Source organism: Lepidochelys kempii, chromosome 5 (genome assembly GCF_965140285.1).
Source record: "Lepidochelys kempii isolate rLepKem1 chromosome 5, rLepKem1.hap1, whole genome shotgun sequence".
Classification (NCBI taxonomy): domain Eukaryota; kingdom Metazoa; phylum Chordata; order Testudines; family Cheloniidae; genus Lepidochelys; species Lepidochelys kempii.
Window position 1 is genome coordinate 115,215,920 of NC_136384.1, and position 27,222 is coordinate 115,243,141.

Consider the following 27,222-nt stretch of genomic DNA (forward strand, 5'->3'; position numbering starts at 1 on the left):
TAATTAAGGACTTTTTAAATGTGTGTAACCTTACTCAGACAGCACTGGCTCCTTCTCAAGTGTCACAGTCTCTCAGATCAATGCTCATGCCATTGACATAATGGACTATAATGCCTCTTCTGACACACCTTACAGTATAGCATATCAAGGCTATGTTAGGGAATTTTTCAGGTGGCAGATTATTGCTCCAATAGGTCCTATGATCTTTTTCATTGAAACAAAATGAAAAATATTGAACATGCTTGGTAGGTCATTATTAAAATTAAATAACTCAGTTGTTAAGAGAAAAGGAGTACTTGTGGCACCTTAGAGACTAACCAATTTATTAGAGCATAAGCTTTCGTGAGCTACAGCTCACTTCATCAGATGCATATCGTGGAAACTGTCTGCTGCAGTTTCCACGATATGCATCTGTTGAAGTGAGCTGTAGCTCACGAAAGCTTATGCTCTAATAAATTGGTTAGTCTCTAAGGTGCCACAAGTACTCCTTTTCTTTTTGCGAATACAGACTAACACGGCTGTTACTCTGAAACCTGTCAGTTGTTAAGAAAACACCACAATAGTTAAAGTGGTTAGTCCACACATTGTGGAGTAATCTTCTGCAAAATTGTGTTTTCAGAAGTCATTTTTGAATTATTGAAGTGCAAAAAAATCTTAATCTCCTGACAGTCTTATTAGGAATTAATTCTATTATTATTATTAATTTATTATTATACCCTTGCATCTCAAGTTGCTATTTTTTCCTTTTCCGCAGGGTCAGACATCATAAATCAAATTTAAGCTCTGAACACCTTTTGTGTGTGTTTTTTCCCCCTTTCTTGGCCTTCTCCATCCTACTGTGAGAGCCTTCAGAATGCCTGTTGCAGGGCGGTGTGAGGGGGCCTCCTGTCAGTCCTCTAGGGAATTAGCTCTTTCCAGCCCCAGAGCGCCCTCTGCCAGCTGATTCTTGCCTGCTAATGGCCCCTGTGTCCCTCCTGGATCCTGGTGCCCTCCTCGTCAGGGTTCCGCCCACAATCCGAGTCTCCGCACCCAGGGGATCCCCCAACCCTCTACCCCCACCTTGCCTCAGTGGCCACTACCAGTCACCAACTAGCCCCTGCTCCGTGGGACAGACTGCAGTCTATTACCCACTCTGATTATGGACCCTGATTAAGCTGGCCACAGCTGTGGCTGCTTTCCCAGTCAGCCTGCTTTTCCCATTCACAGCCCTTTCCTAGGCTGCTTTAACCCCTTTAGGGCAGGAGCAGGGTAGTCACCCCACTACAATGCCCCTGCAGTATTCCATTACACACATGGCCCCTTTGAAGCCATCATTCACCTGGCTGAAGAACTGGACAAGACTCCCTTTGGAACGGATCAACACCATTTCTCAGCTGACCACAGGAGTGTGATCAGCTTTGTGAGGACCCACCCTTCATTTCACTTCACTTTATTAAGTATTAAAATAAATAAAGAAATCTATATTAGTGGAGCAAAACCCTACCGTATCACCATTTTGAGCCAAAGTGTCCATGGGCCATTACTGAAGAACATGGTGGTGATGGTAACGTATACATGATTGCCTTGTATTCACAAAATTTCCAGCCCCTGTTGGCCCTCATAGTGAATAGCTAGGTATTCATTTCTCTGTCTGAGTTTTAGATATCATAAAAGCAGGATTTTTAACAGAAAAAATGCTGTTACACTCAACTATAATGGTATAAGGCACAAAACGTGGAAGGCGAAGCATTGCTCAAATAAAAATGAAATAATACAAAGACAGATTCTGCTCTTAATTACAGTAGTGTAACTTTTTTTGACGTCAGTGGTATAGCAACTGATAGCAGAATTTAGACCAGAGTATGTAAAACCTGATTATGAAGCACTTTAAGGATGTTAAGGGAATCAAATTACTGGGATGGTAGAACATTCCTAACCCTATAATTTTTCCTCTGAGTGTCCATTATGCTGCTGTGTGACTAACCACTCTTCTATTGTTCCATTTTTTATTGTTTGACTGTGGTCCAATGTAAAATTATACTTAGAAAGAAAAAAAAGAATTTAAATTTTGAGAAAACACACTTTAATTGTTTCATTTTTTACTCATTTTTATATTGTATTTCAGTGCTTCCTGCTAATATATTTACAATACCAGAACTGTACTTTATTCCTCTCTGGACTCTAGGGATTCTCCTTCACATGTTTCCTTTCTAACAGGTTTGTGTTTGTGTGACTCCCTACAATAAAAGCAGGCTCAGATAGCCAAATGATCAGTCATGGTCCACAGAGTTATACAGTGCAGTCTGCAACTGCCTTCACAATAACTACAAATGTTGAGCCCAAAGAAAATACATATCCAAGCATGCAGTGACCCTCTGTAATCCAAACAGACTCTCTGAATCATCGATCTCCCTCTCTATTTCCTTTGCATTATATAACCTATACAGGAAGATAAACAGACAAAGACATTTTTGAGGCCACCAGAATGTGCTCTGTACAGGTCTCTGGATCTTGAAGGAGTGGTTACACTATGGGAACAGAACTCAGATCTGGAATCAGTTCCGGGCTCTGACACAGACTTCCTCTGTGACCTTGGTCAAGTCACTTAGCCTCTCTGTTCCTCAGTTCTCCATTTCTAACACAGGAATAAACCTTAGAATGGTGTTGGGAGGATACATGTATCGGAGTTTCTGAGCACTGTGATGATGGGATCCAGATTCTAGGACAACAGAAATCAAAATCAGTAGAAAAATAGCAGAGATTTTTGGTGAGAATTCATCAGTTTGTGTAATCAAACACACTTGGGAAATTATAAAGTAGCTATTGCCAGACAATAACCCTTTTTCTTTTGGAAAATCTAGTTAAAACACTATCTGCATGACTTTCAGTATTTTCTTATAAAAGCAGATGTAGGGTCATGGAGATCTCCACTCAGTTCAGAAAGTAGATTTGATAGAAGTAATAGAAAAGTTTGGATTTTAATAATTCAATTTAAATCCTGTCTCTAAGGCCTGGGCTACACCCGGATTTTTGTGCTGGTAGAACTATTTTCGGTAGCACTGTGTTGTTGTTTTTTTAACTGTAATAATTATATCAAAAGCAGACTTCGACTCCCTCAGGGAACGGATGGCCAGGATCCCCTGGGGGACTAACTTGAAGGGGAAAGGAGTCCAGGAGAGCTGGCTGTATTTCAAGGAATCCCTGTTGAGGTTACAGGGACAAACCATCCCGATGAGTCGAAAGAATAGTAAATATGGCAGGCGACCAGCTTGGCTTAATGGTGAAATCCTAGCGGATCTTAAACATAAAAAAGAAGCTTACAAGAAGTGGAAGGTTGGACATATGACCAGGGAAGAGTATAAAAATATTGCTCGGGCATGTAGGAATGTTATCAGGAGGGCCAAATCGCACCTGGAGCTGCAGCTAGCCAGAGATGTCAAGAGTAACAAGAAGGGTTTCTTCAGGTATGTTGGCAACAAGAAGAAAGCCAAGGAATGTGTGGGCCCCTTACTGAATGAGGGAGGCAACCTAGTGACAGAGGATGTGGAAAAAGCTAATGTACTCAATGCTTTTTTTGCCTCTGTTTTCACTAACAAGGTCAGCTCCCAGACTGCTGCGCTGGGCATCACAAAATGCGGAAGAGATGGCCAGCCCTCTGAGGAGATAGAGGCGGTTAGGGACTATTTAGAAAAGCTGGACGTGCACAAGTCCATGGGGCCGGACGAGTTGCATCCAAGAGTGCTGAAGGAATTGGCGGCTGTGATTGCAGAGCCACTGGCCATTATCTTTGAAAACTCGTGGCGAACCGGGGAAGTCCCGGATGACTGGAATCATAGAATCATAGAATCATAGAATATCAGGGTTGGAAGGGACCCCAGAATGTCATCTAGTCCAACCCCCTGCTCAAAGCAGGACCAATTCCCAGTTAAATCATCCCAGCCAGGGCTTTGTCAAGCCTGACCTTAAAAACCTCTAAGGAAGGAGATTCTACCACCTCCCTAGGTAACGCATTCCAGTGTTTCACCACCCTCTTAGTGAAAAAGTTTTTCCTAATATCCAATCTAAACCTCCCCCACTGCAACTTGAGACCATTACTCCTCGTTCTGTCATCTGCTACCATTGAGAACAGTCTAGAGCCATCCTCTTTGGAACCCCCTTTCAGGTAGTTGAAAGCAGCTATCAAATCCCCCCTCATTCTTCTCTTCTGCAGGCTAAACAATCCCAGCTCCCTCAGCCTCTCCTCATAACTCATGTGTTCCAGTCCCCTAATCATTTTTGTTGCCCTTCGCTGGACTCTCTCCAATTTATCCACATCCTTCTTGAAGTGTGGGGCCCAAAACTGGACACAGTACTCCAGATGAGGCCTCACCAATGTCGAATAGAGGGGAACGATCACGTCCCTCGATCTGCTCGCTATGCCCCTACTTATACATCCCAAAATGCCATTGGCCTTCTTGGCAACAAGGGCACACTGCTGACTCATATCCAGCTTCTCGTCCACTGTCACCCCTAGGTCCTTTTCTGCAGAACTGCTGCCTAGCCATTCGGTCCCTAGTCTGTAGCTGTGCATTGGGTTCTTCCGTCCTAAGTGCAGGACCCTGCACTTATCCTTATTGAACCTCATCAGATTCCTTTTGGCCCAATCTTCCAATTGGTCTAGGTCCTTCTGTATCCTATCCCTCCCCTCCAGCGTATCTACCACTCCTCCCAGTTTAGTATAAAGGCTAATGTAGTGCCAATACTACACTTATACTTTTAGTATAAAAAGGCTAATGTAGTGCCAATCTTTAAAAAAGGGAAGAACGAAGATCCTGGGAACTACAGGCCAGTCAGCCTCACCTCAGTCCCTGGAAAAATCATGGAGCAGGTCCTCAAAGAATCAATCCTGAAGCACTTGCATGAGAGGAAAGTGATCAGGAACAGCCAGCATGGATTCACCAAGGGAAGGTCATGCCTGACTAATCTAATCGCCTTTTACGATGAGATTACTGGTTCTGTGGATGAAGGGAAAGCAGTGGATGTATTGTTTCTTGACTTTAGCAAAGCTTTTGACACGGTCTCCCATAGTATTCTTGTCAGCAAGTTAAGGAAGTATGGGCTGGATGAATGCACTATAAGGTGGGTAGAAAGCTGGCTAGATTGTCGGGCTCAACGGGTAGTGATCAATGGCTCCATGTCTAGTTGGCAGCCGGTATCAAGTGGAGTGCCCCAAGGGTCGGTCCTGGGGCCGGTTTTATTCAATATCTTCATAAATGATCTGGAGGATGGTGTGGATTGCACTCTCAGCAAATTTGCGGATGATACTAAACTGGGAGGAGTGGTAGATACGCTGGAGGGGAGGGATAGGATACAGAAGGACCTAGACCAATTGGAAGATTGGGCCAAAAGGAATCTGATGAGGTTCAATAAGGATAAGTGCAGGGTCCTGCACTTAGGACGGAAGAACCCAATGCACAGCTGCAGACTAGGGACCGAATGGCTAGGCAGCAGTTCTGCGGAAAAGGACCTAGGGGTGACAGTGGACGAGAAGCTGGATATGAGTCAGCAGTGTGCCCTTGTTGCCAAGAAGGCCAATGGCATTTTGGGATGTATAAGTAGGGGCATAGCGAGCAGATCGAGGGATGTGATCGTTCCCCTCTATTCGACATTGGTGAGGCCTCATCTGGAGTACTGTGTCCAGTTTTGGGCCCCACACTTCAAGAAGGATGTGGATAAATTGGAGAGAGTCCAGCGAAGGGCAACAAAAATGATTAGGGGACTGGAACACATGAGTTATGAGGAGAGGCTGAGGGAGCTGGGATTGTTTAGCCTGCAGAAGAGAAGAATGAGGGGGGATTTGATAGCTGCTTTCAACTACCTGAAAGGGGGTTCCAAAGAGGATGGCTCTAGACTGTTCTCAATGGTAGCAGATGACAGAACGAGGAGTAATGGTCTCAAGTTGCAGTGGGGGAGGTTTAGATTGGATATTAGGAAAAAACTTTTTCACTAAGAGGGTGGTGAAACACTGGAATGCGTTACCTAGGGAGGTGGTAGAATCTCCTTCCTTAGAGGTTTTTAAGGTCAGGCTTGACAAAGCCCTGGCTGGGATGATTTAACTGGGAATTGGTCCTGCTTTGAGCAGGGGGTTGGACTAGATGACCTTCTGGGGTCCCTTCCAACCCTGATATTCTATGATTCTATGATTCTATGATCAATGTAACGCCTCGTGTGGATTATACTGATACAAAAGGGTAGCTTATTTCCTTCTCATACAGGGAAAAGCAACACCAGCATATGTATTTTTGTACCAGTATAATTGTGTTCACAGTAACCATACTGGTTTAGTTGAAGTGATACAATTTATTGTGTACACAAGGCCCACGTTACACAGAGTAAGCTTGGGAGTCGTGAGGTCTTTCTGAACAAACACAAGAATCATCCTGTATGGTATTAATAAAAAGTTCACAATATTTTGAAACTGACAATTAAGTTGAATTTGCCAATGGTAGAAATGAAACTTGTTTTGTTTAAAATAAAATAACTTAATTAACAAAATGGCCATATGTCATACATTGTGTATTTCTTTATTGAGAACAGCCTCCCGCTGACCTGATTGGTACTATTAATTCATATTGCTTTGCTTTCAGAGAACATTGATAGCATGAAACAGAGTGTAAATAATATGTTACTTTTTTCTGGCAATGCTAGCTAAATTTAACAACATAATCCAAGTACAATATACCCAGGTGCTTCCTCAGAGGTTCTTTTTAATACTTAGAGATAACCACTATATTGTACAATTCACAACAATTACTACAATCCATTTTTCTTTGGTATCCAGCCAACAAATTGCTCACTAACAACTCAGTTGCAACCATGTAAACCCTGATTTACATTGCATTACATACTGTAATATTTTTAAGAGATATCTGTGCCATATTTTGTTAGATGTTTTTCGGTACGCATGGATGTGCAAAATGCGTCAAATAGTTCTATGCCTGTTTGTGAAGGAACGATACATGACTGTTCATCTAAGTTGCGAAAACTCTCAAGCAAGCTTCGTATCTGTCTGTGACTAATTGTTCTAGCCATCCTTTCATTATCCATCCATCCTTGTCTTTGTTTTGCAAAAGTATGCACTTGAGGTAAAGAGAGAAGGGGCAATAATATTGGTAATATGGATTTTGAGAATAATTATCTTTTCAGTTTTTCCTAATGAAAAGTAGAAATGGCCAGTTCCAAAGCTGTCTTCTCAGCGGCTGATAAGATTAATGTACTGATTAACACCTTTTCCAAGTTGGATTGGAGGTGAAAGCAATTCCATTTGGCAAAACCTCATCCCATTTGCTGACATCTTCATTAACCTCACTGATAAGGAAACCATTTCACAATAAAAAATTCTCAAGGCTTGAGATTTTATCTTCACAGCTTCACCTAACAATGCTAATTCTCAGTGTGAAACACACAGGTTCAATTGCCTTGATAATTTCACAGTGCCCTATACCTTTTTTTTTTTTTTTTGTGGTTAAAAGGTTGACATAAAAGAAATCAATTACTTCACACTCACTAGAGAAGGCTGATTTTCAAAAGGACATTTCACCTTTTAAGAAAAAGAGAGAGCAAGGATACAGGTAAAAGTGAATAAAAGGGTCATCAGATGCAGAAAGTTAGTTGAAAGTATGTTTTGAAAGAAAAAAATGCCATGTGGTTATATTTAGAGATGTGCCAAGTTTCTCTCTTGTATTCTGTAGTTTTCTCCAGTTTGCAAATAAGAACAGGCGACTAGATCCTCCTATGCAGTCATATTGTTAAGAGGACAAATAGTTTGTCCAGAGTTCAGGCACAATAGCTGTGATTAAAACACCTGGCAGATAAAAAGCAGGCAATGTTTTGGAGAAGAGGGACTTCAGACAAATTTGAAAATATTTGGTCTGGCTTTTTAAAATTCTTTGATTAATTCCTAGTGGATGGAAACTGCCCCACTTCCTTCTTTTCCTTTCCCTCCCTTTACATTACATTACTTTGTTTTGTTTTGTTTTCTTCTCACCTTAGTTTTTTTGGGGGGAAGGTTTGTGGGGGAGGGAGAGACAAAGAAAAATTAGTCAACATTTGGCAAAAGATACCAACCAGTTGCTTCTTATTTCAAAGGCTTAGTTCTAACTGTGGGTAATGGCTGACTTTTTAACAGCAGTCTGTGTATTTGCAATATAAGCAGCTTGCTATAACATAAGGAGTCATGCTCTCTGTCAGTACCGAAGCTGGGGCCCAAGCCGGGAAAGTTAATGACCCAACCAGTGGACCAAATTTGGTGATGAATCCTGGTCACATACCACCTACATACGCTAAGTAGAAGTGAGGAAACTGCTGGTTCAGTACATTTGTAGTCTTGCAAACATTTTCTGTGGCATGGACATTGCATTAGAATGTATCGAAGGCTGTTTCACTTAGGAATTTCTTGAAATGTTTTGTCAAGAAGTGTTTGAGAACTTTGCCACTAAGTGATTGTGAACTGGATTCTGATCTTCCTTAGGCCATATGTATGAGATGCCATTTCTCTGAATTCATGGGAATGATGTAGGTCAATGGTTCTCAAACTTTTTTTTCCCCACAGACCACTTGAAAATTGCTGAGGGTCTCGGTGGACCACTTAATGATCTTTCCAAATGTTGTTTGTACCGCTAGCTAACTATTGTAAAGCACGTTGGATAAAAGTGCGAAATTAAAAAAAAAGGTAATAATAATTAATGTTTGTTGTTTTACAAATAAAAGCACGCAACTAATTTTAATATCAGTAGTCTTACCTTTCTAATTCAATGGATGTGCCCTCTCTCCCCCACCAGGGCAGCCCCCAAGCTGGGGCTGGGAAGGACGGGGTGTCTCTCCCCCGACACAGCAACCACAGAACTGAGGCTGGGAAGGAGGGCCGTCTCTCCGCAGCAGCTGCAGCCCTGGAGCTGGGGACAGTCGCCTCCTTCTCTGGCCGCCGCAGCCCTGCATGTCCCAAATTCCCCCTACCCCTGCTTCTCACCCCACTGCCCCCTCCCACCTTCCCCTTATTCCCCCTAAGGCCACTACTTTACATGTGCCTCTTCTCCAGGGTCCAGGCACCTAATTAGTGGAGCCATGCCTGCATGGCTTCATTAATTAGATGGGTGGTCCTTCATTCTCTCCTGTGTGGCCGCCCAGCCATGCACCTTGGAGGGAACTATCCACGAACCACCTGAATGGAGCTTGCGGACCACTACTACAGTTTGAGAACTTCTGATGTAAATGTAAAAACCAGCATAAGAGAGATCTGAATTAGGATCTGTGCATAAAAATATATACATGTTTGTGTACCCATTTGCTTGAAAAAGAAGCTAGTTTTAGCAAAATGCAAGCTCTCTTATGTAATTGCACAGAAGACTGTTTTTAGAAAAGTATATAAAAATCTCAATCCCTTCAGATGTACAGAGAGCAAATAAGTGTTCCTATATGGGATTATACCAATAGTCCATTTAGTCTGGTAGCCTGCCATCACTTGATGTGGGAGAAGAAGAAAAACTCCGTTCCTAGCCCATAAAATATCTGGCTTATTTTGCAATTCTGTCCTCCTCCATGAAGGGGGAAGGGAGAAAAATCAACAAGACAGCAATAGGCAGATCTATTCCTGGTGGAATTCCAAGAAAGAAATTGGAGTTACAGCATGGGTGACCTTGTCTCTCAAACAAAGGATTCATTCTCTCTCTGAATGTCTTGCAAATCTAAGTAAACCATGTCCTTTCCAACTCCAGCATTCTAGGCCAGGCCTTTATAGTGCAAGGTTTGTCATCTCTGCTCCTAACAATCATACCTTTTGGACACCAGGTTTGTGGGCCTGAATGGCACAAGATGGATTATCACTTCAGGACGCAGTGAAATCCATGAATACCCTACTTGTAGGCCTCTGCAATGCAAGAAAGGTCTTGTATACACGTCACAAGCACAACCCCTTCCTGTGGGCTTATTCAGTGCTCAATTGTATATATCTGGAATTTTGTAATTTACTGCTGCTACTGTCCAGTGATTTTGTGAAACTGAAATGTGGATTTTTTTTTAATTCCAAGCAATGAATAGTTTAGTACGAGGCATATTAAAGGAGGGAGAGGGTGGGGCGGGGGGAGGGTTTAGAATGCAGAACTGTTATCATTTTTCTTTCTGCAAAATTTTTAAATGGACTGGAAAAAAGGCAGCCATTATGAAACATTCATATAGATATAGGTATAGATTCATAGAGCCTAAGGCAAGAAGGGACCATTGCGATAATTTCGTCTGACCTCCTTGCTAACACCGGCAATAGAACTTCCCTAAAATAATTCTAGTTTGAACAAGAGCATAGCTTTTAGAAAAACATCCAACATCCAATTCTGTGATTGAACCTGTACTTCTAAAGTATGGACTTTCTAGGTGAAGAGAAAAACCACAACACCAGTGGCATTTACAACTGAAAGAATTATAAAAAGATTTTCACAGCGTTTATTCTCTGGATCTGATTCTGGGTAGTTTAGGCAAGGGACGAAAAAAGGGTGTGGTGGGTTATGGGTGGAATTTTCAAAAGCGCCTACATGACTGAGGAGCCTAAAATCCATTTTCAAAAGTGACTTAAACACTTAAAAGCTTGGGACAGGGATTGTCATTTTGTTCTGTGTTCTAGCACAATGGGGTCCGGGTCCATAACTGGGGCTCGTAGGAACTACAGGAATCCAAATAAATAAAAGTAATAAATAATAATATCATCAGTGAGAGCTAATTGGACTTATGTTCCTAAATGCCTAAAGCACTTTTAAAAATGGAACTGAGGCTCCTAAGTCACTTAGGTGCTTTAGAAAATTAAAGACCAGTAGGGAAGTCCAGCTGGGAAGTACCTGACTCCTTAGAAATCCTGATCCTGATAGGGCTGACTCAGCTCTTCACAGTTTTCATAGAATCATAGAACTGGAAGGGACCTCCAGAGGTCATCTAGTTCCCTGTACTCTTGGCAGGACTAAGTATTATCTAGACAATTCCTGACAGGTGTTTGTCTAACCTGCCCTTAAAAACCTCCAATGATGGAGATTCCACAACCTCCCCAGGCAATTTATTCCAGTGCTTAACTACCCTGACAGAAACTTTTTTCCTAAAAGCCAACCTAAACTGCCCTTACTGCAATTTAAGCCCATTGCTTCTTGACCTATCCTCAGAGAGTAAGGTGAACATTTTTTTCTCTCTCCTCCTTGTAACAACCTTTTATGTCCTTGAAAACTGTTCTATGTCCCCTCTCAGCCTTCTCTTTTCCAGATTAAACAAACCCAGTTTTTTCAATCTTCTCTCATAGGTCATGCTTTCCAGACCTTGAATAATTTTTGTTGCTCTTCTCTAAAGTCTCTCCAATTTGTCCACATCTTTCCTGAAATGTGGCGCCCAGAACTGGACACAATACTCCAGTTGAGGCCTAATCAGCGCAGAGAAGAGTGGAAGTATTATTTCTCATGTCTTGCTTACAGCACTCCTGGTAATACATCCCAGAATGATGTTCGCTTTTTTTGCAACAGCATTACACTGTTGACTCATATTTAGCTTGTGGACCACTATGACCCCAGATCCCTTTCCGCAGTACTCCTTCCTAGACAGTCATTTCCCATTTTGTATGTGTGCAACTGATTGTTCCTTCTTAAGTGGAGTACTTTGCATTTGTCTTTATTGAATTTCATTCTATTTACTTCAGACCATTTCTCCAGTTTGTCCAGATCATTTTGAATTTTAGTCCTATCTTCCAAAGCACTTGCAACCGCTCCCAGCTTGGTATCATCTGCAAACTTCATAAGTGTACTCTCTATGCCATTATCTGTAAGCATGTAGTATTTTGTATTACTCTTTTCCTGTTTAAATATATAGGATGCACAAGGGACTGAGTTAACTTTATGGGAGCAACCTTCATTTTATGAATCACCTGACTTTTGAGTGCTTCATTTCTCAAACTTAACATGTTCATTCTGGTATTTTGCATTTGTAGTAATATAAGGCCGTATATGACATAAGAACATAGAGCACTAACCAGAATAGACAATATATTTTACCACTGCTACTTTTTCTACCTCTTCAACTTTGAGTACTTTCTAGAATCTAACTCTGCACTGGAGTCTTTTTCAAAAACGACTATAGCCACTATCAAGTTGCTGACAGCTCATATCACGCTAAAGGACCACACTGTAATTGGAAAGCTCCTGAACTGCTGCTGTTCTCTGCCTTTGCCTTTTCTTTCCTTGGCATTCCAAATCCAGACTTATCTAGACCAGGTTTTTGGCACTAACAAACTGTTGGTTCAATTTTCAAACACAGGAGATGAAAGTTCAGCACTGAAATCTGCATTTAGGGCTCCGTAACAACATTTTGATGCCTCAACAGCCATTTTAACTCCCCAGAGTAAGCATCCATTTAGGTGTCTAATTTTAGGTGCCCACTTTAGGAAATAAGGTCTCATCTACACTTGAGGGTTTTGCACCAGTGTTGTTACACTCATAGATCTGCACCAGGGCCAGGCATGGTTTAATGTGGCTCAGTGCAATTTACATTAGGGGCATAGCTAACTCAGTATAAATAACCTCAAAGTTGGCAAGGCCTAAGACTGTACATGTTCGATCATACTGTTAATTATTTTGACATTCAGACACAAAATAATTCATGATGCTGCTGTCCCACCCCCACCCTGTGCAAGTGAGCTGAAGCTGCTAATACAAATGACTATAATGCCCATGGGCATTACAATGTTGAGTAGCAGGCAAAGAAGGGAGCTTGATGCTGTGGCACTAGGTGTGTCTTGGTTTTGGTTTTAGATAGGGGGAGTAGTGTCATCCCATATTATTGTGAAGAGAAGGGAAAGCTGGAACACCTAGTGAAATGGTGTGTTTGTAGGGCAGCAACTGTTTATCTGTTTGTTCAGTGTCTCTCTCAACTGGGCCTCCAGATTCTACCGCAACAGAACAACATAATGATATCAATAATGTTATACGTGTATGTATTTCTGTGGTGCTTGCCTGTTTAATATGTGTCCATGATTACAGCACTTACTGTCCTTTTAGCACTCATTCCAGCTCAGCCTCTTTTAAGCTAAAAGAAACCTAGGAAAGAGAGAGTTGGAGCTGTTCAAAACCTTAATTCCATCTCTCTTGCCCTTTCCCTGAGCTTTGGGGTTAATTGCAGGTTATGCACCCTGCTGATCATGGGGAGATTGATTCATTTCAAAGGCATTTCACACCTTTGCCCTGAGGGTGTGACAGAGTGCATAGCACTATCACCTTGTTGGTAGCTCAGAGAGCAGCAGAGTGTGTTCAGCTGTGTTCCTTCCGCAGTGGCTTTGTGGAATCTTTCACATCAGTGCAGCACTTAAGTTGATTGGGCGATCCCATTGTAACAGGACAGTGCCCCGGGGGCTGTTTTAGGGCAGGGTTTAGTTCATAATTGCAGGAAGAAGAGGGATGGAAGTTGAAACCACAGACAAAAGAGTGAAATACAGAAGATGACTATGGAGACACAGGAGAACTCCTGAATTAGTGAGCAAGCTGCATCAGGGGCTCAGATTTGTGCTGCAGACCAGAAGAAGAGATCTGTGTGTATCACCAAGGAGACTTTGGAAATATAAATGGGTAGGGGCTCCTTGTCACACAAGAATAGTGGGGGCCATATGTAGCCTATGAGTAGTGCTTGAGAACAAGTAAAACCCTTTCGGTAAGCAGCTGCATCTCTGTTTGGGAACCACCATCTGAAATAATGGGAGAGGATATTTGAACCACACTGTATAGTGAATCTTTGAGAAACAAGGAGAGGATAGAAGCAGGCTAAGTCATGTCAGCCTGTGAATGTATTGGGTAAGAGAACAGGGTCTTAATCACATAATAAAATATAGGACAGTGCAACCTGTGGCTTAGAACAGTGGTTTTCAGCCAGTGGTCCATGAACCCTTGGGGGTCCACATCTCCATTTGAAATTTTTAGGGGTCTGCAAATGAAAAAAGGGTTGAAAACCACTGGCTTAGAAGAATGAAGCAATAAGTGCTAGCCTATCCCAAGCTTTATGCTATACATTATGCATTTGTGTACCATATTGTTTATTTCTACCCAGAACAGATTCTCTCTAATCCTCATTAAAAAGTAGTACCACAAAAATGTGGTTTTTAAAGACAGATGAGGTGATCAGTCTTTACTGAACAAACCAATTCCAAAACATTTGATAATTGAGGTACTTGGAAGTTCCCACCAGATATTTCAGGTATTTTTCTCAGCCATGTATTGATGTATGGTACCTAGTAATAGACATATTGCAGTTATGATGAGATTGTGACATAAACTCCCTTCCTGACCCTGAGCTAATGAAGTGGAACCAGAAGCTTAGTGAAGCAGAAAGATACCAGAGTACTCTACCCATGCATTCTAGTTAGTCTCAGGGAATACAGAAATTTTATGTGTTAAGTAATTCTAATCTCCTACATTTCAGATTCAACGGATAAAGTACTTTTCTTGAGCCAACAACACTTCAAAATTTCCACAGTGTAAATTGAGATGAACCTGAACCCAAAGTCCAGATTTGAACACTTCTGAATTTTAGGCAGTCCTTTTCTAATACCAATGGGTTCGATTCTTCGATTAAAAAACACCAGATAACCAAGATCAATCAGATTACAAATCAAAAATATATCAGTACTGTACAGAAAGAGTTAATACTTTACCCAGTCTGGGGAGCAGGCTTGCAGCTTACATTCTCACTGCTCCAAAGGTATGACCTCATTTCAACCTCTATTTATACTCTTATCTGTTTACATCAAATAGAAAAGACCTAAATTATTACAGACCTTTCTCCTCTTATCTTATCTAATTTGTAGCTTTTGTTTTTCAGGGTACAGAGACACCTATCCCAATTATTTCTAGCACCATATCTATTTAAATAGACCTGTACCAGTAATTCCAATTATCCTAGAGCACTATTTATATTTGGCATCACTTCTGAAAGGTTCTGCATACACAAACAATAGTTTATCTGCTAATAATACACAGTGAAGCTTTGCATCCTGGGAGTTTTGTTTGTAACAGCTTAGCTTCGGTACAAGTCATCTAGAAATATATGATATTGGCAAAACCTTGCTTCACAACAGGCAAATATATCTACAACAGATTAAAACAAACCCCCAGATTCAAGCATGCTGATTCTTGGGGAAGTTCAGATCCAGGTTTGGATTCAAAGTTTTTTGTTTTCTGATAGGTTCACAGTTTTCATTCTGTCTCTAGGGAGCATAATGTTTCATGATAGTGGTACCTGTTATGATTTCTCTGATAAAAATTATTGCATTCTGAACGTATCTTTCCTGTAAATGGCATCAAAATGTAAGTATGACCATGGTAAGGTTGTGAATAGGTCTGACACTCAGTTCTATTTGGAGTTGTATTAGTTAATACCTTAGTTTGAAAACAGCATAAAATCTATGAAAATAATAAGGAAAGAGGTTAATAGTGCAATGCAGTGTGTTGTTTTAATCAATGTTAGGATAACCTTGGGATGTGGGAAATGTCAATTTCTATTGGCTGTGCCAGCATTGAACCTGAGGTTCAGCCAAAGATATGTGCAGTCCAGGAAGAAATGTTCATAATTAGAAACAAGAAGAGACAGAAGTTGAAAGCTTGTGGTAGTGGTTGCTGTGGAAGTGCTTTCACCAGTAATTTTAGATAGGAAGCAGATCGCACAGCTCTCTGTGACAGCTAGAAAAGTTCTTGTAATGCTTGTGCCAATGAGCTCATTTCACGCTCCTGCGGAATATTTGTTTTGGGTTCTTTTTTTCTTGGTGGGAAAAAGGAAATAATAATAATAATAATTAATAATAGTAATAATTTATAATAATGACATGCCAGCAGATGTATAAATGATGCTGGGTAGTAGCATTGCTTATTGGCTCTGAATGATACTGTATTGATTACTTGGTTTGTGTTTTGTGTTTGTGTTTTGATTACTTGGTTTGTGTGTGTGCACCTATGTGTGAACGAAGGCAGATTCTTACCAAATATACAATTAGTTCCCTTAGACTAGAGGTAGCACTAGTTTGATACAAAACAGCAGAAACCATGAGAAAAATGACATTGCTACCAAACTATTAAGGGAGAAGGGAAAATATTTTCTATTCCAGAGGCCAAAATATAAGGAAGTGGAAGGAAGATTTTTTTTCTTCTGATGATCAGAAACCGTAAAAGCTTTTCCATTAAAAGCAATGAGAAAAATTTATGCCTAATCCTAGAAGCCAAAAATGACCAGAAATAGCATCATGCCATGAAGCAACCTGCCGCTGATTCAAAAATAAACATAACTAGCTCAGCCCTGTCTGAAGAACACACTACGGAATAGTAATTTTTCCTGCCTCTGACTCTCAATCCCATATTTCAGTTTTAGTTTTCCTGCTCCTATAAAAAGTCTCTCCCAATCCTGCTAACTGCCCAAGAGCAATTCCCCAGGCAGAATCGGAGAGCCCCTAGCACAGCTGGACTGTTTGAGTGCTGATTATTTTTTCATGCATTCTGTTTATAGGCACATGAGCAAATACACACTCTTTCATTCCATTCTCTCCCACATAACACCATACAGTTTGGCGAAAGAATCCAGCAGTAAAATCAGCCCACTTCTAGATTTCAATGGAGCTATATCAATTTACATCAGCTAAGGATCTGGCCCTAAGTGTTAATTGGGTACTAGAAGTGAGTACTTCCGTTCTATCTATATCTATTTCCCTAGTTTCCTATAAGTGACTTTCAATGCCTCTGATTACTGCTTTTATACTATGTCCATAGTAGATCTTCATGTATAAGGAAGATGCATTTTATCTGCCTGCTTCAACGTCTTCCACATAAAAATGCCCTGGGCATCTTTAAGGTGAGCAGAATAAACTTGCAATGCTGGCTACAAAAGTCCCGTACAAATGCCTGTTCTCGCATTCTGGTGACATTGTAAATAAGAAATGGGCAGCATTAGCTCTCTAAATGTAAACAAACTTGTTTGTTTTAACGATTGGCTGAACGAGAAGTAGGACTGTGTGGACTTGTAAGCTCCAAAGTTTTGCATTGTTTTGTTTTTGGGTGCAGTTATGTAACAAAAAAAATCTACATTTTCACTTTCACGATAAAGAGATTGCAGTACAGTACTTGTATGAGGTGAACTGAAAAATACTGTTTTTTGTTTGTTTATTTTACAGTGCAAATATTTATAATATAGTAATATTAAGTGATCTGTGTACATTTTGTATTTTGTGTTGTAATTGAAACAAATATATTTGAAAATGTAAAAAAACATCCAAAAATCTACAATAAATTTCAATTGTATTGTATTGTTTAACAGTGTGATTAAAACCGCCATTAATCACGATTAATTTTTTAATCACGGTTAATTTTTTTGAGTTAATAGTGTGAGTTAACTGCGATTAATCAACAGCCCTAAAATCAATATATTATAAAATATATCTTTCCTGGTTACATGAGTGATATAGGGTCATACAATTACCATCTTTCTTGGTGAATGCAACTACCTTTGTTGTACAATATAAAACAATGCAATGCAACACAATACCACTTTATTTATGAACAGACTGGATCCTCAACAGAATTATATCAGTATGCGGTATCAGCTGCAGACAACTGTGTACTGTAAAAATACTGTATGGTGAATAAATGAATGTATTTGGAAACAAAACCAATAACAGAGGAAGAGACACACTAAGTTACATGAGTGAGGGGGAAAAGCTGTGCTGGGGGGTTGAGATAGGAAATGTGAGCTGACAAGGTGGAGAGCTATGGGGGAGATACAGATGGGACTGGGAGTATCCTCATGCTGCTGGTGGAGAGAGTGGGAGAAGGGGCAGAGAAGAGGCTAACCTCATTGTGAGAGAGGCTAGATCTGAGCTACAGGCTGCAGCAGCTCCGCCGAGGTTTATTCTTATGCCGTGGGGGCAAGTGGAGTTGTTTGACAACGGTGTTGGTGCGGTTGTGTTTCTTTGTACATTTGAGAAAGCCGCTGAGCACCATTTTGCTTATACTGGAGTCAGAAGATCTAGGATTTAGGAAAGGTCTAAAAAAGGTGTGCTCACCTATCACAACCAGAGGCAATCTTATGAATAAAACCCAGAGGCAGCAAGTGAATCAACTTGCTGGTGAGGCCTGGCCATTCCCCAACCTCTGCAGTGCTTGAGGGCGGGGGCTCATCAGGGCCCCTAGATCCCCTCAACATGGGTTTTGGGTGGCTAGCTGGCCATCCTGCAAGTCCTAGAAGCCTTAAAGATTCTGCTTCTATCTTCTACCTCCACCCTCTTAAGTCATAGGAGGCTTACCAGTGGGCCCTCCAAACCAACCCTTGCAAGGCTTACGAGGCTACTCTATGCCCCCCCCCAAACCTTAGGAAATATACACAAATAAAGCTGAGTCACACAGGTATTACTGGATTTTAAACAAAGGTGGTGGGTTAAATAAAGCTAGTAAGACGTAGATCCTGATAATGTGTGGGCACAACAGTACAAAGACTGAGCAAACAGTGTTTCTTCAAAAGAAGGTTTCCTTTGTAAACATATGTAAATAAATACGTCTATAAAAATGAAATGAATGAGTACCTGTAATAAATAGAGAGAACGTAAGGAATAAATAAAGAATGAAAAGAAATTCTCTGCTCTGTGACTAAAAATAACAGTGCGTACTTGAAGCAGACAACTATTATTTTTATTTTGGATGGAATAGTATAGTTTCACGAGTATTAGGCTTGTAGAATTTCTCCTTGTGTTCATCTCCATTCTATAGTGCTTATCAATTTTACAAAGCTGACATTACAACGTTGTCACTCTCTCATACATGCAAACACGCATTATGGACACAGAATAGCAATCTAATCACATCGGTCTGTCTCTCCCAGCCATCGTAATAAAAAGAGGATTTAGAAAAATCAAACAAGACAACATAACTACTTACATCTAGTAGAATCAATGCAGTCACATGTAACTAACTTGGTACCAGCGGTAAGAAAAATAAAAATATAGCCTATTTCCATCAATACCACTAAAACCTGACTGGATAAATTTTTCCATTGTTCCTGAAACAGAAAAGCTCAGAACTATTGAAGTCTGGGTAGAAATCTACCCTGTGTAAGTTGTGTCATCCTCTAAATACAAAATGACAGAGAAATGAATCTAAGTTATTTAGAAACAGTTCAACAGGAACTTCAGCTCTCATGCTATTGAGCTAGGTCTGATTGATAAACAGGATGTATCTGAAAATAAATCTGATTACATTGAGAAGTGAATGAGAAGTATAGGAAGAAAAATCCTGGCTCTTTTGGGAGCAATAAAAGTCGAGGATAGAGAGTAGGAGGTAGAGGGGGAGGAAGAGGGATGGGAGGAAAGGAAGTCTTACAGGAAAATCTACCTGTTTTTCTGGTCCAAAACGAGGAACCATCAAAACAAATTGGTTGCATACTGGAGCTTGCAACCATTAGCCATTTAAAATGACAGGAAAATAAAACATGAAGAACCCACTGGTTCTGTGGTACAGAGTTGGTCAACTTGTCATGTACAGCAAACCCAGGACTGAAGAGCATATCCTTTGAACAGAAGTTTCCCATATTGACTGAAAGGCTTATTTAGAGCTATTTCCAGTGTTTACCATCAAATTTGCTAGCTCTAGACCCCAGCTAGTCCCTCCCAATTTGCCCAGAGCATACAGAAACTGTTGTGGGCCTACGCGTAGAGACCAAAAAGTGCTCTTAACAAGAACTAAGAGATAGTGTATATATGACTTCAAGAAGCAAAAGGAACAAGAGTGATATTTTCTTTTTATCCAGTATACCAAAGTATGGCACAACATTTACCGTGCCAGTTGTCAGAACTGTACAAATACCATTTCTCTGTTTCATAGTGTAGCTAGCTTCCCTAGAAACAGCAGAAGAAACAATGCTGTAAAAAGAAGTTCTGCAACTCCTTCCACTACTGTACAACTAAGTTTGTGTCCAATTAAAATCTATTGTAAAGAAAACAGTCAATGCAGAAAAGCCAGTCCAAGGAGCGATTGCTGTGAGGTTACAATTGTAATTCATAAAAAATGGGCAAAAACTGAAAAAAAAAATTCATTTTTTAACTTCTATGTGAAGCTGAAATATTAGCGATACACATAATATTCATTTGAAAGGCTTTTTAAGACTATAAACATTAGACTGTGCATGAAAACTTCATTCTTCATCCTGTAAGGCTTGTTAGGAAACAATAAGAGTGTTACAGAATTGTGTATAAGCCTTACTCCTGAGGGAATTGTGCACCAACAAATTTAAAATTCTATGCCCAAAATTAAAAATTATGTGCACGATATTTTAAAATTCTGCAAATTTTATTTGTCAATAAATAAATGTGGCTCCAGCATGGCCGTGGGGAGCACAGGCCACTGGCTGCAGTGAGCTGGAAGATCACCCTGAAGCCCTCACCTCCCCTGGTACAGAGACTCAGCAGTGAGGCTGCACGTGACCCTGACACAGTGCAAGGGCTGGGCCTTCCCAGAAACACCCCAGGGCCCTGACCCTCTGTGCCAGGTGCACCAGGTGTGGGTGGGCAGGCTCAGCTCAGCAGGATCCAAGTGTGGAGGGGCTTAGTATGGGGGATCTAGGTGTGGGTGAGAGGTTTCTGTGTAGGGCGATCTGGGTGTGGGTGGCTCAGTGGGAGATATGGATGCACGGGGGCTCGTGGGGGGTTCCAGGTGCAGGGGCAATGGGACTCTGCAGGGGATCCAGGTGAAGATGTTTGGAACTCAGGAGGCAGGGATCTGGGGGGGCTCAGTGTGGGGGTCCAGGTACTGGTTGAGTGGAGCTTGATGGGGTGGGGGTCTAAGTGCAGCTGGTTAGGGTTCAGTGGGGTGGGGGTCTGAGCATGGGGGGGCTCATCGGAGACGTCCAGGTGTAGGGGGGTGGGGCTTGTCAGGGTGAGGGTTAGATGGGCCTGCTTAACGGGGGAGCCCCAGCTGCTGCTGAGGTGACGTCACATGCTGGGCTCCCGCTTCCCACTGTAATTCCCCTGTCCCCTTTTCTTCTCCATTCCCCTCCCCTAACTCCCACATTCTCCTCCCCCTGCCCTATTCCCTCCCCTTCCTTCCCCTTATCCCCCTTCCCTCATTTCCCCCACCGCCCTTACTCAGCCCCACTGCGGGCACTCACTGTTGCGCAGAAGAGAAAACAGGTAGGCTCCCAGCACACAGATAGTGAGAAAGCACAACTGGGACTAGGACCCAGGAGGTGCATTGAGCTGCAGAGTCAGCGGAGCAGAAACACAGCCTCCTTCAGCTGGTCAGCTCTGCACTTGCAGAATGAGGGGGGGGTAATGCCATGTAACCCTGTGTTCATGTAACCCCCTATGCCTTGTAACCCCCTATGCCTTGCCTCTGGAGGGGGGCAATCCCCCCCCACCACAAAAAAGTGCCCATGTTTGCCCCCCACTCTTCTCCACCTGCATGACTTCCCTTTGCTTCCCTGTCGTTTTCTGCAGGGAAACACACGAAATCTCTGGGGGTGGGGGTAAGTTTTCTGTGGGCACACAGTCCCACAGAATCCCCCCCGGAGTAAAGCCTAGAAGAGAAGCAGAATAAGTGAGTCATTTGTGACTGGAAAGAGAAAGAGGGGTATAGCTAGTGAGTGGAATAAACTATCACTGTATGTTGAAAAAACAACGAGGAGTCTGGTGGCACCTTAAAGATTAACACATTTATTTGGGCATAAGCTTTTGTGGGTAAAAAACCCACTTCTTCAGATGCATGGAGTGAAAATTACAGATGCAGGCATTATTATACTGACACATGAAGAGAAGTGAATTACCTCACAAGTGGAGAACCAGTGTTGACAGGGCCAATTCAATCAAGTTGGATGTGGTCCACTCCCAATAATTGATGAGGAGGTGTCCATACCAAGAGAGGGAAAGTTGCTTTTGTAGTAAGCCACTCCCAGTCCCTATTCAAGCCCAAATTGATGGTGTTAAATTTGCAAATGAATTTTAGTCCCGCAGTTTCTCTTTGAAGTCTGTTTTTGAAGTTTTTTTGTTGTAGTATAGCTACTTTTAAGTCTGTTATAGAATGCCCAGGGAGATTGAAGTGTTCTCCTACTGGCTTTTGTATGTTACCATTCCTGATGTCTGATTTGTGTCCATTTATTCTTTTACATAGAGACTGTCCGGTTTGGCCAATGTAAATGGCAGAGGGGCATTTCTGGCACATGATGGCATATATCACATTAGTAGATGTGCAGGTGAATGAGTCCCTGATGGTGTGGCTCATCTGGTTGTGTCCTCTGATGGTGTCAATAGAGTAGATATGGGGAAAGAGTACGCAACAGGGTTTGTTACAGGGATTTGTTCCTGGGTTAGTGTTTCTGTGGTGTGGTGTGTAGTTGCTGGTGAGTATTTGCTTCAGTTTGAGGGGTTGTCTGTAAGCAAGGACTGGCCTCCCTCACAAGGTCTGTGAGAGTGAGGGATCATTTTCCAGGATAGGTTGTAGATTGTTGATGATGTGCTGGAGAGGTTTTAGCTGGGGGCTGTACATGATGGCCGGTGGTGTTCTGTTATTTTCCTTGTTGGGCCTATCCGGTAGTAGGTGACTTCTGGGTACCAATTTCACTCTGTCAATCTGTTTCCTCACTTCCATAGGTGAGTATTGTAGTTTTACGAATGCTTGATAAAGATTTGTAGGTGTTTGTCTCTGTCTGAGGGATTGGAGCAAATTCGGTTGTATCTTAGGGCTTGGCTGTAGACAATGGATCGTGTGATGTGTCCTGGATGGAAGCTGGAGGTAAGTAGGTAAGTATAGCGGGTCAGTAGGTTTCCCGTATAGGGTGGTGTTTATGTGACCATCGCTTATTAGCACAGTAGTGTCCAGGAAGTGTATGTCTTGTTTGGACTGGTCAAGGCTGAGGTTGAGGGTGGGGTGGAACTTGCTGAAATCCAGGTGGAATTTTTCAAGGGCCTCCTTCCCGTGGGTCCAAACGATGAAGATGTCATCAATGTAGCGCAAGTAGAGGAGGGGCACTAGGAGATGCAAACTGAGGAAGTGTTGTTCTAAGTCAACCATAAAAATGTTGGCATACTGTGGGGCCATGCAGGTACCCATAGCAGTGCCACTGACTTGACTTGTCCCCAAATCTGAAATGGTTGTGCGTGAGGACAAAGTCACAAAGCTCAGCCACCAGGTGTGCTGTGGCCTCATCAGGGATACTGTTCCTGACAGCTTGTGGAATATTGGTGTAAAGAGCTTCTACATCCACGGTGGCCAGGATGGTGTTTTCAGAAAGATCACCAATACATTGTAGCTTCCTCAGGAAGTTGGTGGTGTCTTGAAGATACTTAGGAGTGCTGATAGCATAAGGTCTGAGGAGAGAGTCCAAATAGCCAGATAATCCTGCTGTAAGAGTGCCAATGCCTGAAATGATAGGGTGTCCAGGGTTTCCAGGTTTATGGATCTTGGGTAGCAGATAGACTACCCCTGGTCGGGGCTCTAGGGGTGTGTCCATGTAGATTTGTTCCAGTGCGATATCAGGGAGTTTGTTGAGCAGATGGTATAGTTTTTTTGGTACTCCTCAGTGGGATCAGACAATAGTGGCCTGTAGAATGTGGTGTTGGAGAGTTGCCTGGTAACCTCCTGTTCATAATCTGACCTGTTCATTATGACTACAGCACCTCCTTTGTCAGCCCCTTTGTATGTTGAAAAAGGGAGATCAGCTGGGGTGGTGAGCTAGTTTACTAGAAACTTCTGGAAGATGGGCAGGGCATCTGATGTCGTTGTATATAAAGCTGACTAGTTTAATCTTATTTATAAGTCTTCATGATGTTTAATTCACTAGCTGGTTGTTTTCATTCTAACTGTAGCAAATGTGAAAGCTGCTAAGCAATACTACAAAAAGGTGATTAGTGTTCAGTAGTTACCAAATACTAATGTATGACTTTATGTAATGTGACTTGTCTGAAACTAAATAAGTGACAGGAACAAAGTGATTGAATGGACTTAACTAATGTACATTTTACTTTAGCAGAATTATCTGATTCTGCTAAAGTAAAATGTAAATGTTGGTCAAAAGTTCTTAAGTAGCAAGATTGAAAATATTTGTGCTCATCATAAAAGGTATAGAAAATTGGTGCCTTCAAATTCTTAAAGAGCAAATGTAGCAAAGCATCAATGAGTTTGATGATCCTACAAGTGAGACATTTCTGATGCCATTGCCATCTCTAAAATGTAGCTCCACAGTGATCATTTAAGTCCCAGTTCAAGGCCTTCCAGTAGCAATTCAAAATCAGCCTAATTCAGGGATGATCACTGGTTGTCTTCAACACCAAAATATTGCAGAACTCAAATAATGATTATGCCATGAAAACCTCTGAAAGATAGAGCTCTGAACTTTACACAAAAGTTGCAACCTTCTTTTAAGTTAACATCTCATTCAATGTAGGACAAAATGAGCAATTTAAATAAATAACCAAAGGTCTTTGTTTTCACTTCTCCAGAGAGATTTAAAGTCACTGATCCACTACTAGATGTTGCAAATGAGGAAATTGAGGGAAGAACTAAAAAGGATCAATAATGACATTACTACAAGATTGTTGGTCAAACCTGAAAAATGACCCAAGAAACAACCATATATCCATATTCCTACTTCCCGCTATTGAGTCTATGTCTGAAAAGAAAGCTGAAGAATATATCCATATTGCTGAAGATGTCTCTTAAGAATGGATGTAAAAGAATGATAAGGAAGTCTTTGTCATTTGCTCAAACAATGAAAAGAAAATGAAATAGATGGAAGAACTCCTTTAGTGCAATCTTCCTAAACTTCTGGCATCTAACACTGTCCGAAATTCCAGTGTAAAAATACAAAAATTTCTCCACAATTGCCATCAGACTAATGGTTGGTTGGTTGGTTGGTTGGCTGATTGTGAAAGAAGGATTGATGCCTCCGTTTCCCAGTGATACTCAGTAGATCTCTCAGGTATATTGCATGGTTGCTACATTTACTACAGTGATTGAATACGTTTTCAAAGGGATTAACATATTATAGTCTGATGGCACTACTGTTGGAGTATCAGTGGAGATCTGGCTGGATATAATTGACAACAGAGAAATGGAACTATACTAGAACAAAATCGAAAACCAATTCAGAGAATCTATGGCATCTTTTCATCATTTACAAACTGGCTAATCCAAAATACAAAGTCTGGTTAACCTCGGAACTGGAACAAGAGGCTGAAATATAGCTAAAAGAATTCCTTTCCTTCACCTAACATTTATAAGTGGAGACTCCAGTTTCTACCTCAAATCTATGACTGAGTTAGAGACTGTTGCATAACAATGGTGGAAAATTATGGAAGTAAATTTACAGAAGACAGAACAGGTGAATTCAGAATTCTGTCAATATTTAAAAGACTTGTTAACCTATCCAGCCAGCTCTGTGTTGGTTGAGCATGTTTGCATCACAATCAAATTAGTTTGCTCTGAATTTAGGAATAGATTAAATTCTAAAACAGCAAATACATTGGTAGGAGCATATCAATATCTAAGGACAGATACAAAGGAACTACAAGACTCAGTTAATGTGTTCCTGTTTTTAATATACAGAATTATAAATTGTCTTACAAAATAAATAACATAGTCTATTATTTTACTTATTTATTTGTATTACACTAACACCTAGGGGACCTCAACTGAGATCAGGTCCCCATTGTGCACTCTACAGTTATAGACAAATAGACATCCCCTGCCTTGAAGAGATTACAATCAAAGGGTGGGGAAAAGGGATAGAACAGACAAACAGTTGCCAGGGATGGTCTAGTTATACTTCATTCAAACTCAGTGTAGGGGGATGGACCAGATGACCTCTTGAAGTTCCTTCCAGGCCTACATTTCTATGAGTGGTGGCTTGTAAAATTCATCTTTCTTTCTTTCTTTCTTTCTTTCTTTCTTTCTTTCTTTCTTTCTTTCTTTCTTTCTTAATGGTTTAATGTTTTTTTGTTGTGTGGGGTTGTGTGGGAGTGGATTAGCTAATCAGAAAGACAGGGAAGGGAGGGGACATAGAAGGGAGGGAGATAAGGGGAATAGGGCAGGGAAGCAGAGGGAGTGAAGGGGAGCATGGAGAACAGGTAGAGGTGAGACTGCAGTGAACCGATTGTGAGCAAGGGGACAGTAGAGGTTGGCGCAACCAGCCTATCATCACAGAAGAGAGTATCCAGAATGAACAGTATGGAAAATAGGCTGATGACATCAGAGTCTCACAATCCCTGTACCAACTGCTGCCCTGTCTGCTTTCCCAATTTGCAAAAAGAAAAGGAGTACTTGTGGCACCTTAGAGACTAACCAATTTATTTGAGTATGAGAGTTTCTCTGAGCCTCGGGGCTGCCTCCTCCCTGGAATTTTGTTTTCATCCCAGACCACATGGCTCTGGAGTAAGGTGCCACATGGCTCTTTATGCACTAATAAGTGGGGAGAAGTCATCCTGTACAATGCTGGGTCAGGAAGATGTGGGAGGGAGGGGTGACCCCATATGAACCTCATCTTTCCCCTCCCCCAGATGGTATAGCATATGCTTTGTGTTTCCTCTCTTGGAAACTTTGTGGGTGTTTTGCGCTGAGGGAGTTGGAATTTTTTGTTTTTATATTCAGAAAAAAATAACTGAGATATTTCCAACTGGCAATAATCACAACAACCTTGCTTATCTAAGCATATCTGAACCAAAGTTGTAAAGTCTTTTGAGCTTCCCCCAGTATTACCCACAATGCTAGTGTAATAAAAACAAAAGGCTTTTTCTGCCAATCAGGGTAGGTTTGCCTGAACCAAAATTTCCAAATAGCCCCTTTTTCCTTGAATCTGGGGGACCTTCAGATCTGAGTCCAAGCTGTGAAATTGAACCTGACTGCTAGTTCTGAGGATATTTTGAAAAATTCCTGAGTCATAAGACAGGCCTATCCATTCAATAATAACTATTTTAACAGCTTGTAAATGATTTGGCATTATATTTAGTCTTGGAAGCATTAGATTTTTATCGGTAAATGTCCATTTTACCATACACACACAAACTGCTTTAAAGTATTTTCATCAATAATAATCCAAATTCACAGATAGGCAAAATAAGAAAAATGCTATTTAAGAAATTATTGTAGTTTGATTTAAGGATATTTACTTAGTATATGTGATGCTGACAATTTGTGTTTTAACAGTTGTAAAGCTTTGACTTTAAAAATCTCAATGTCTTCT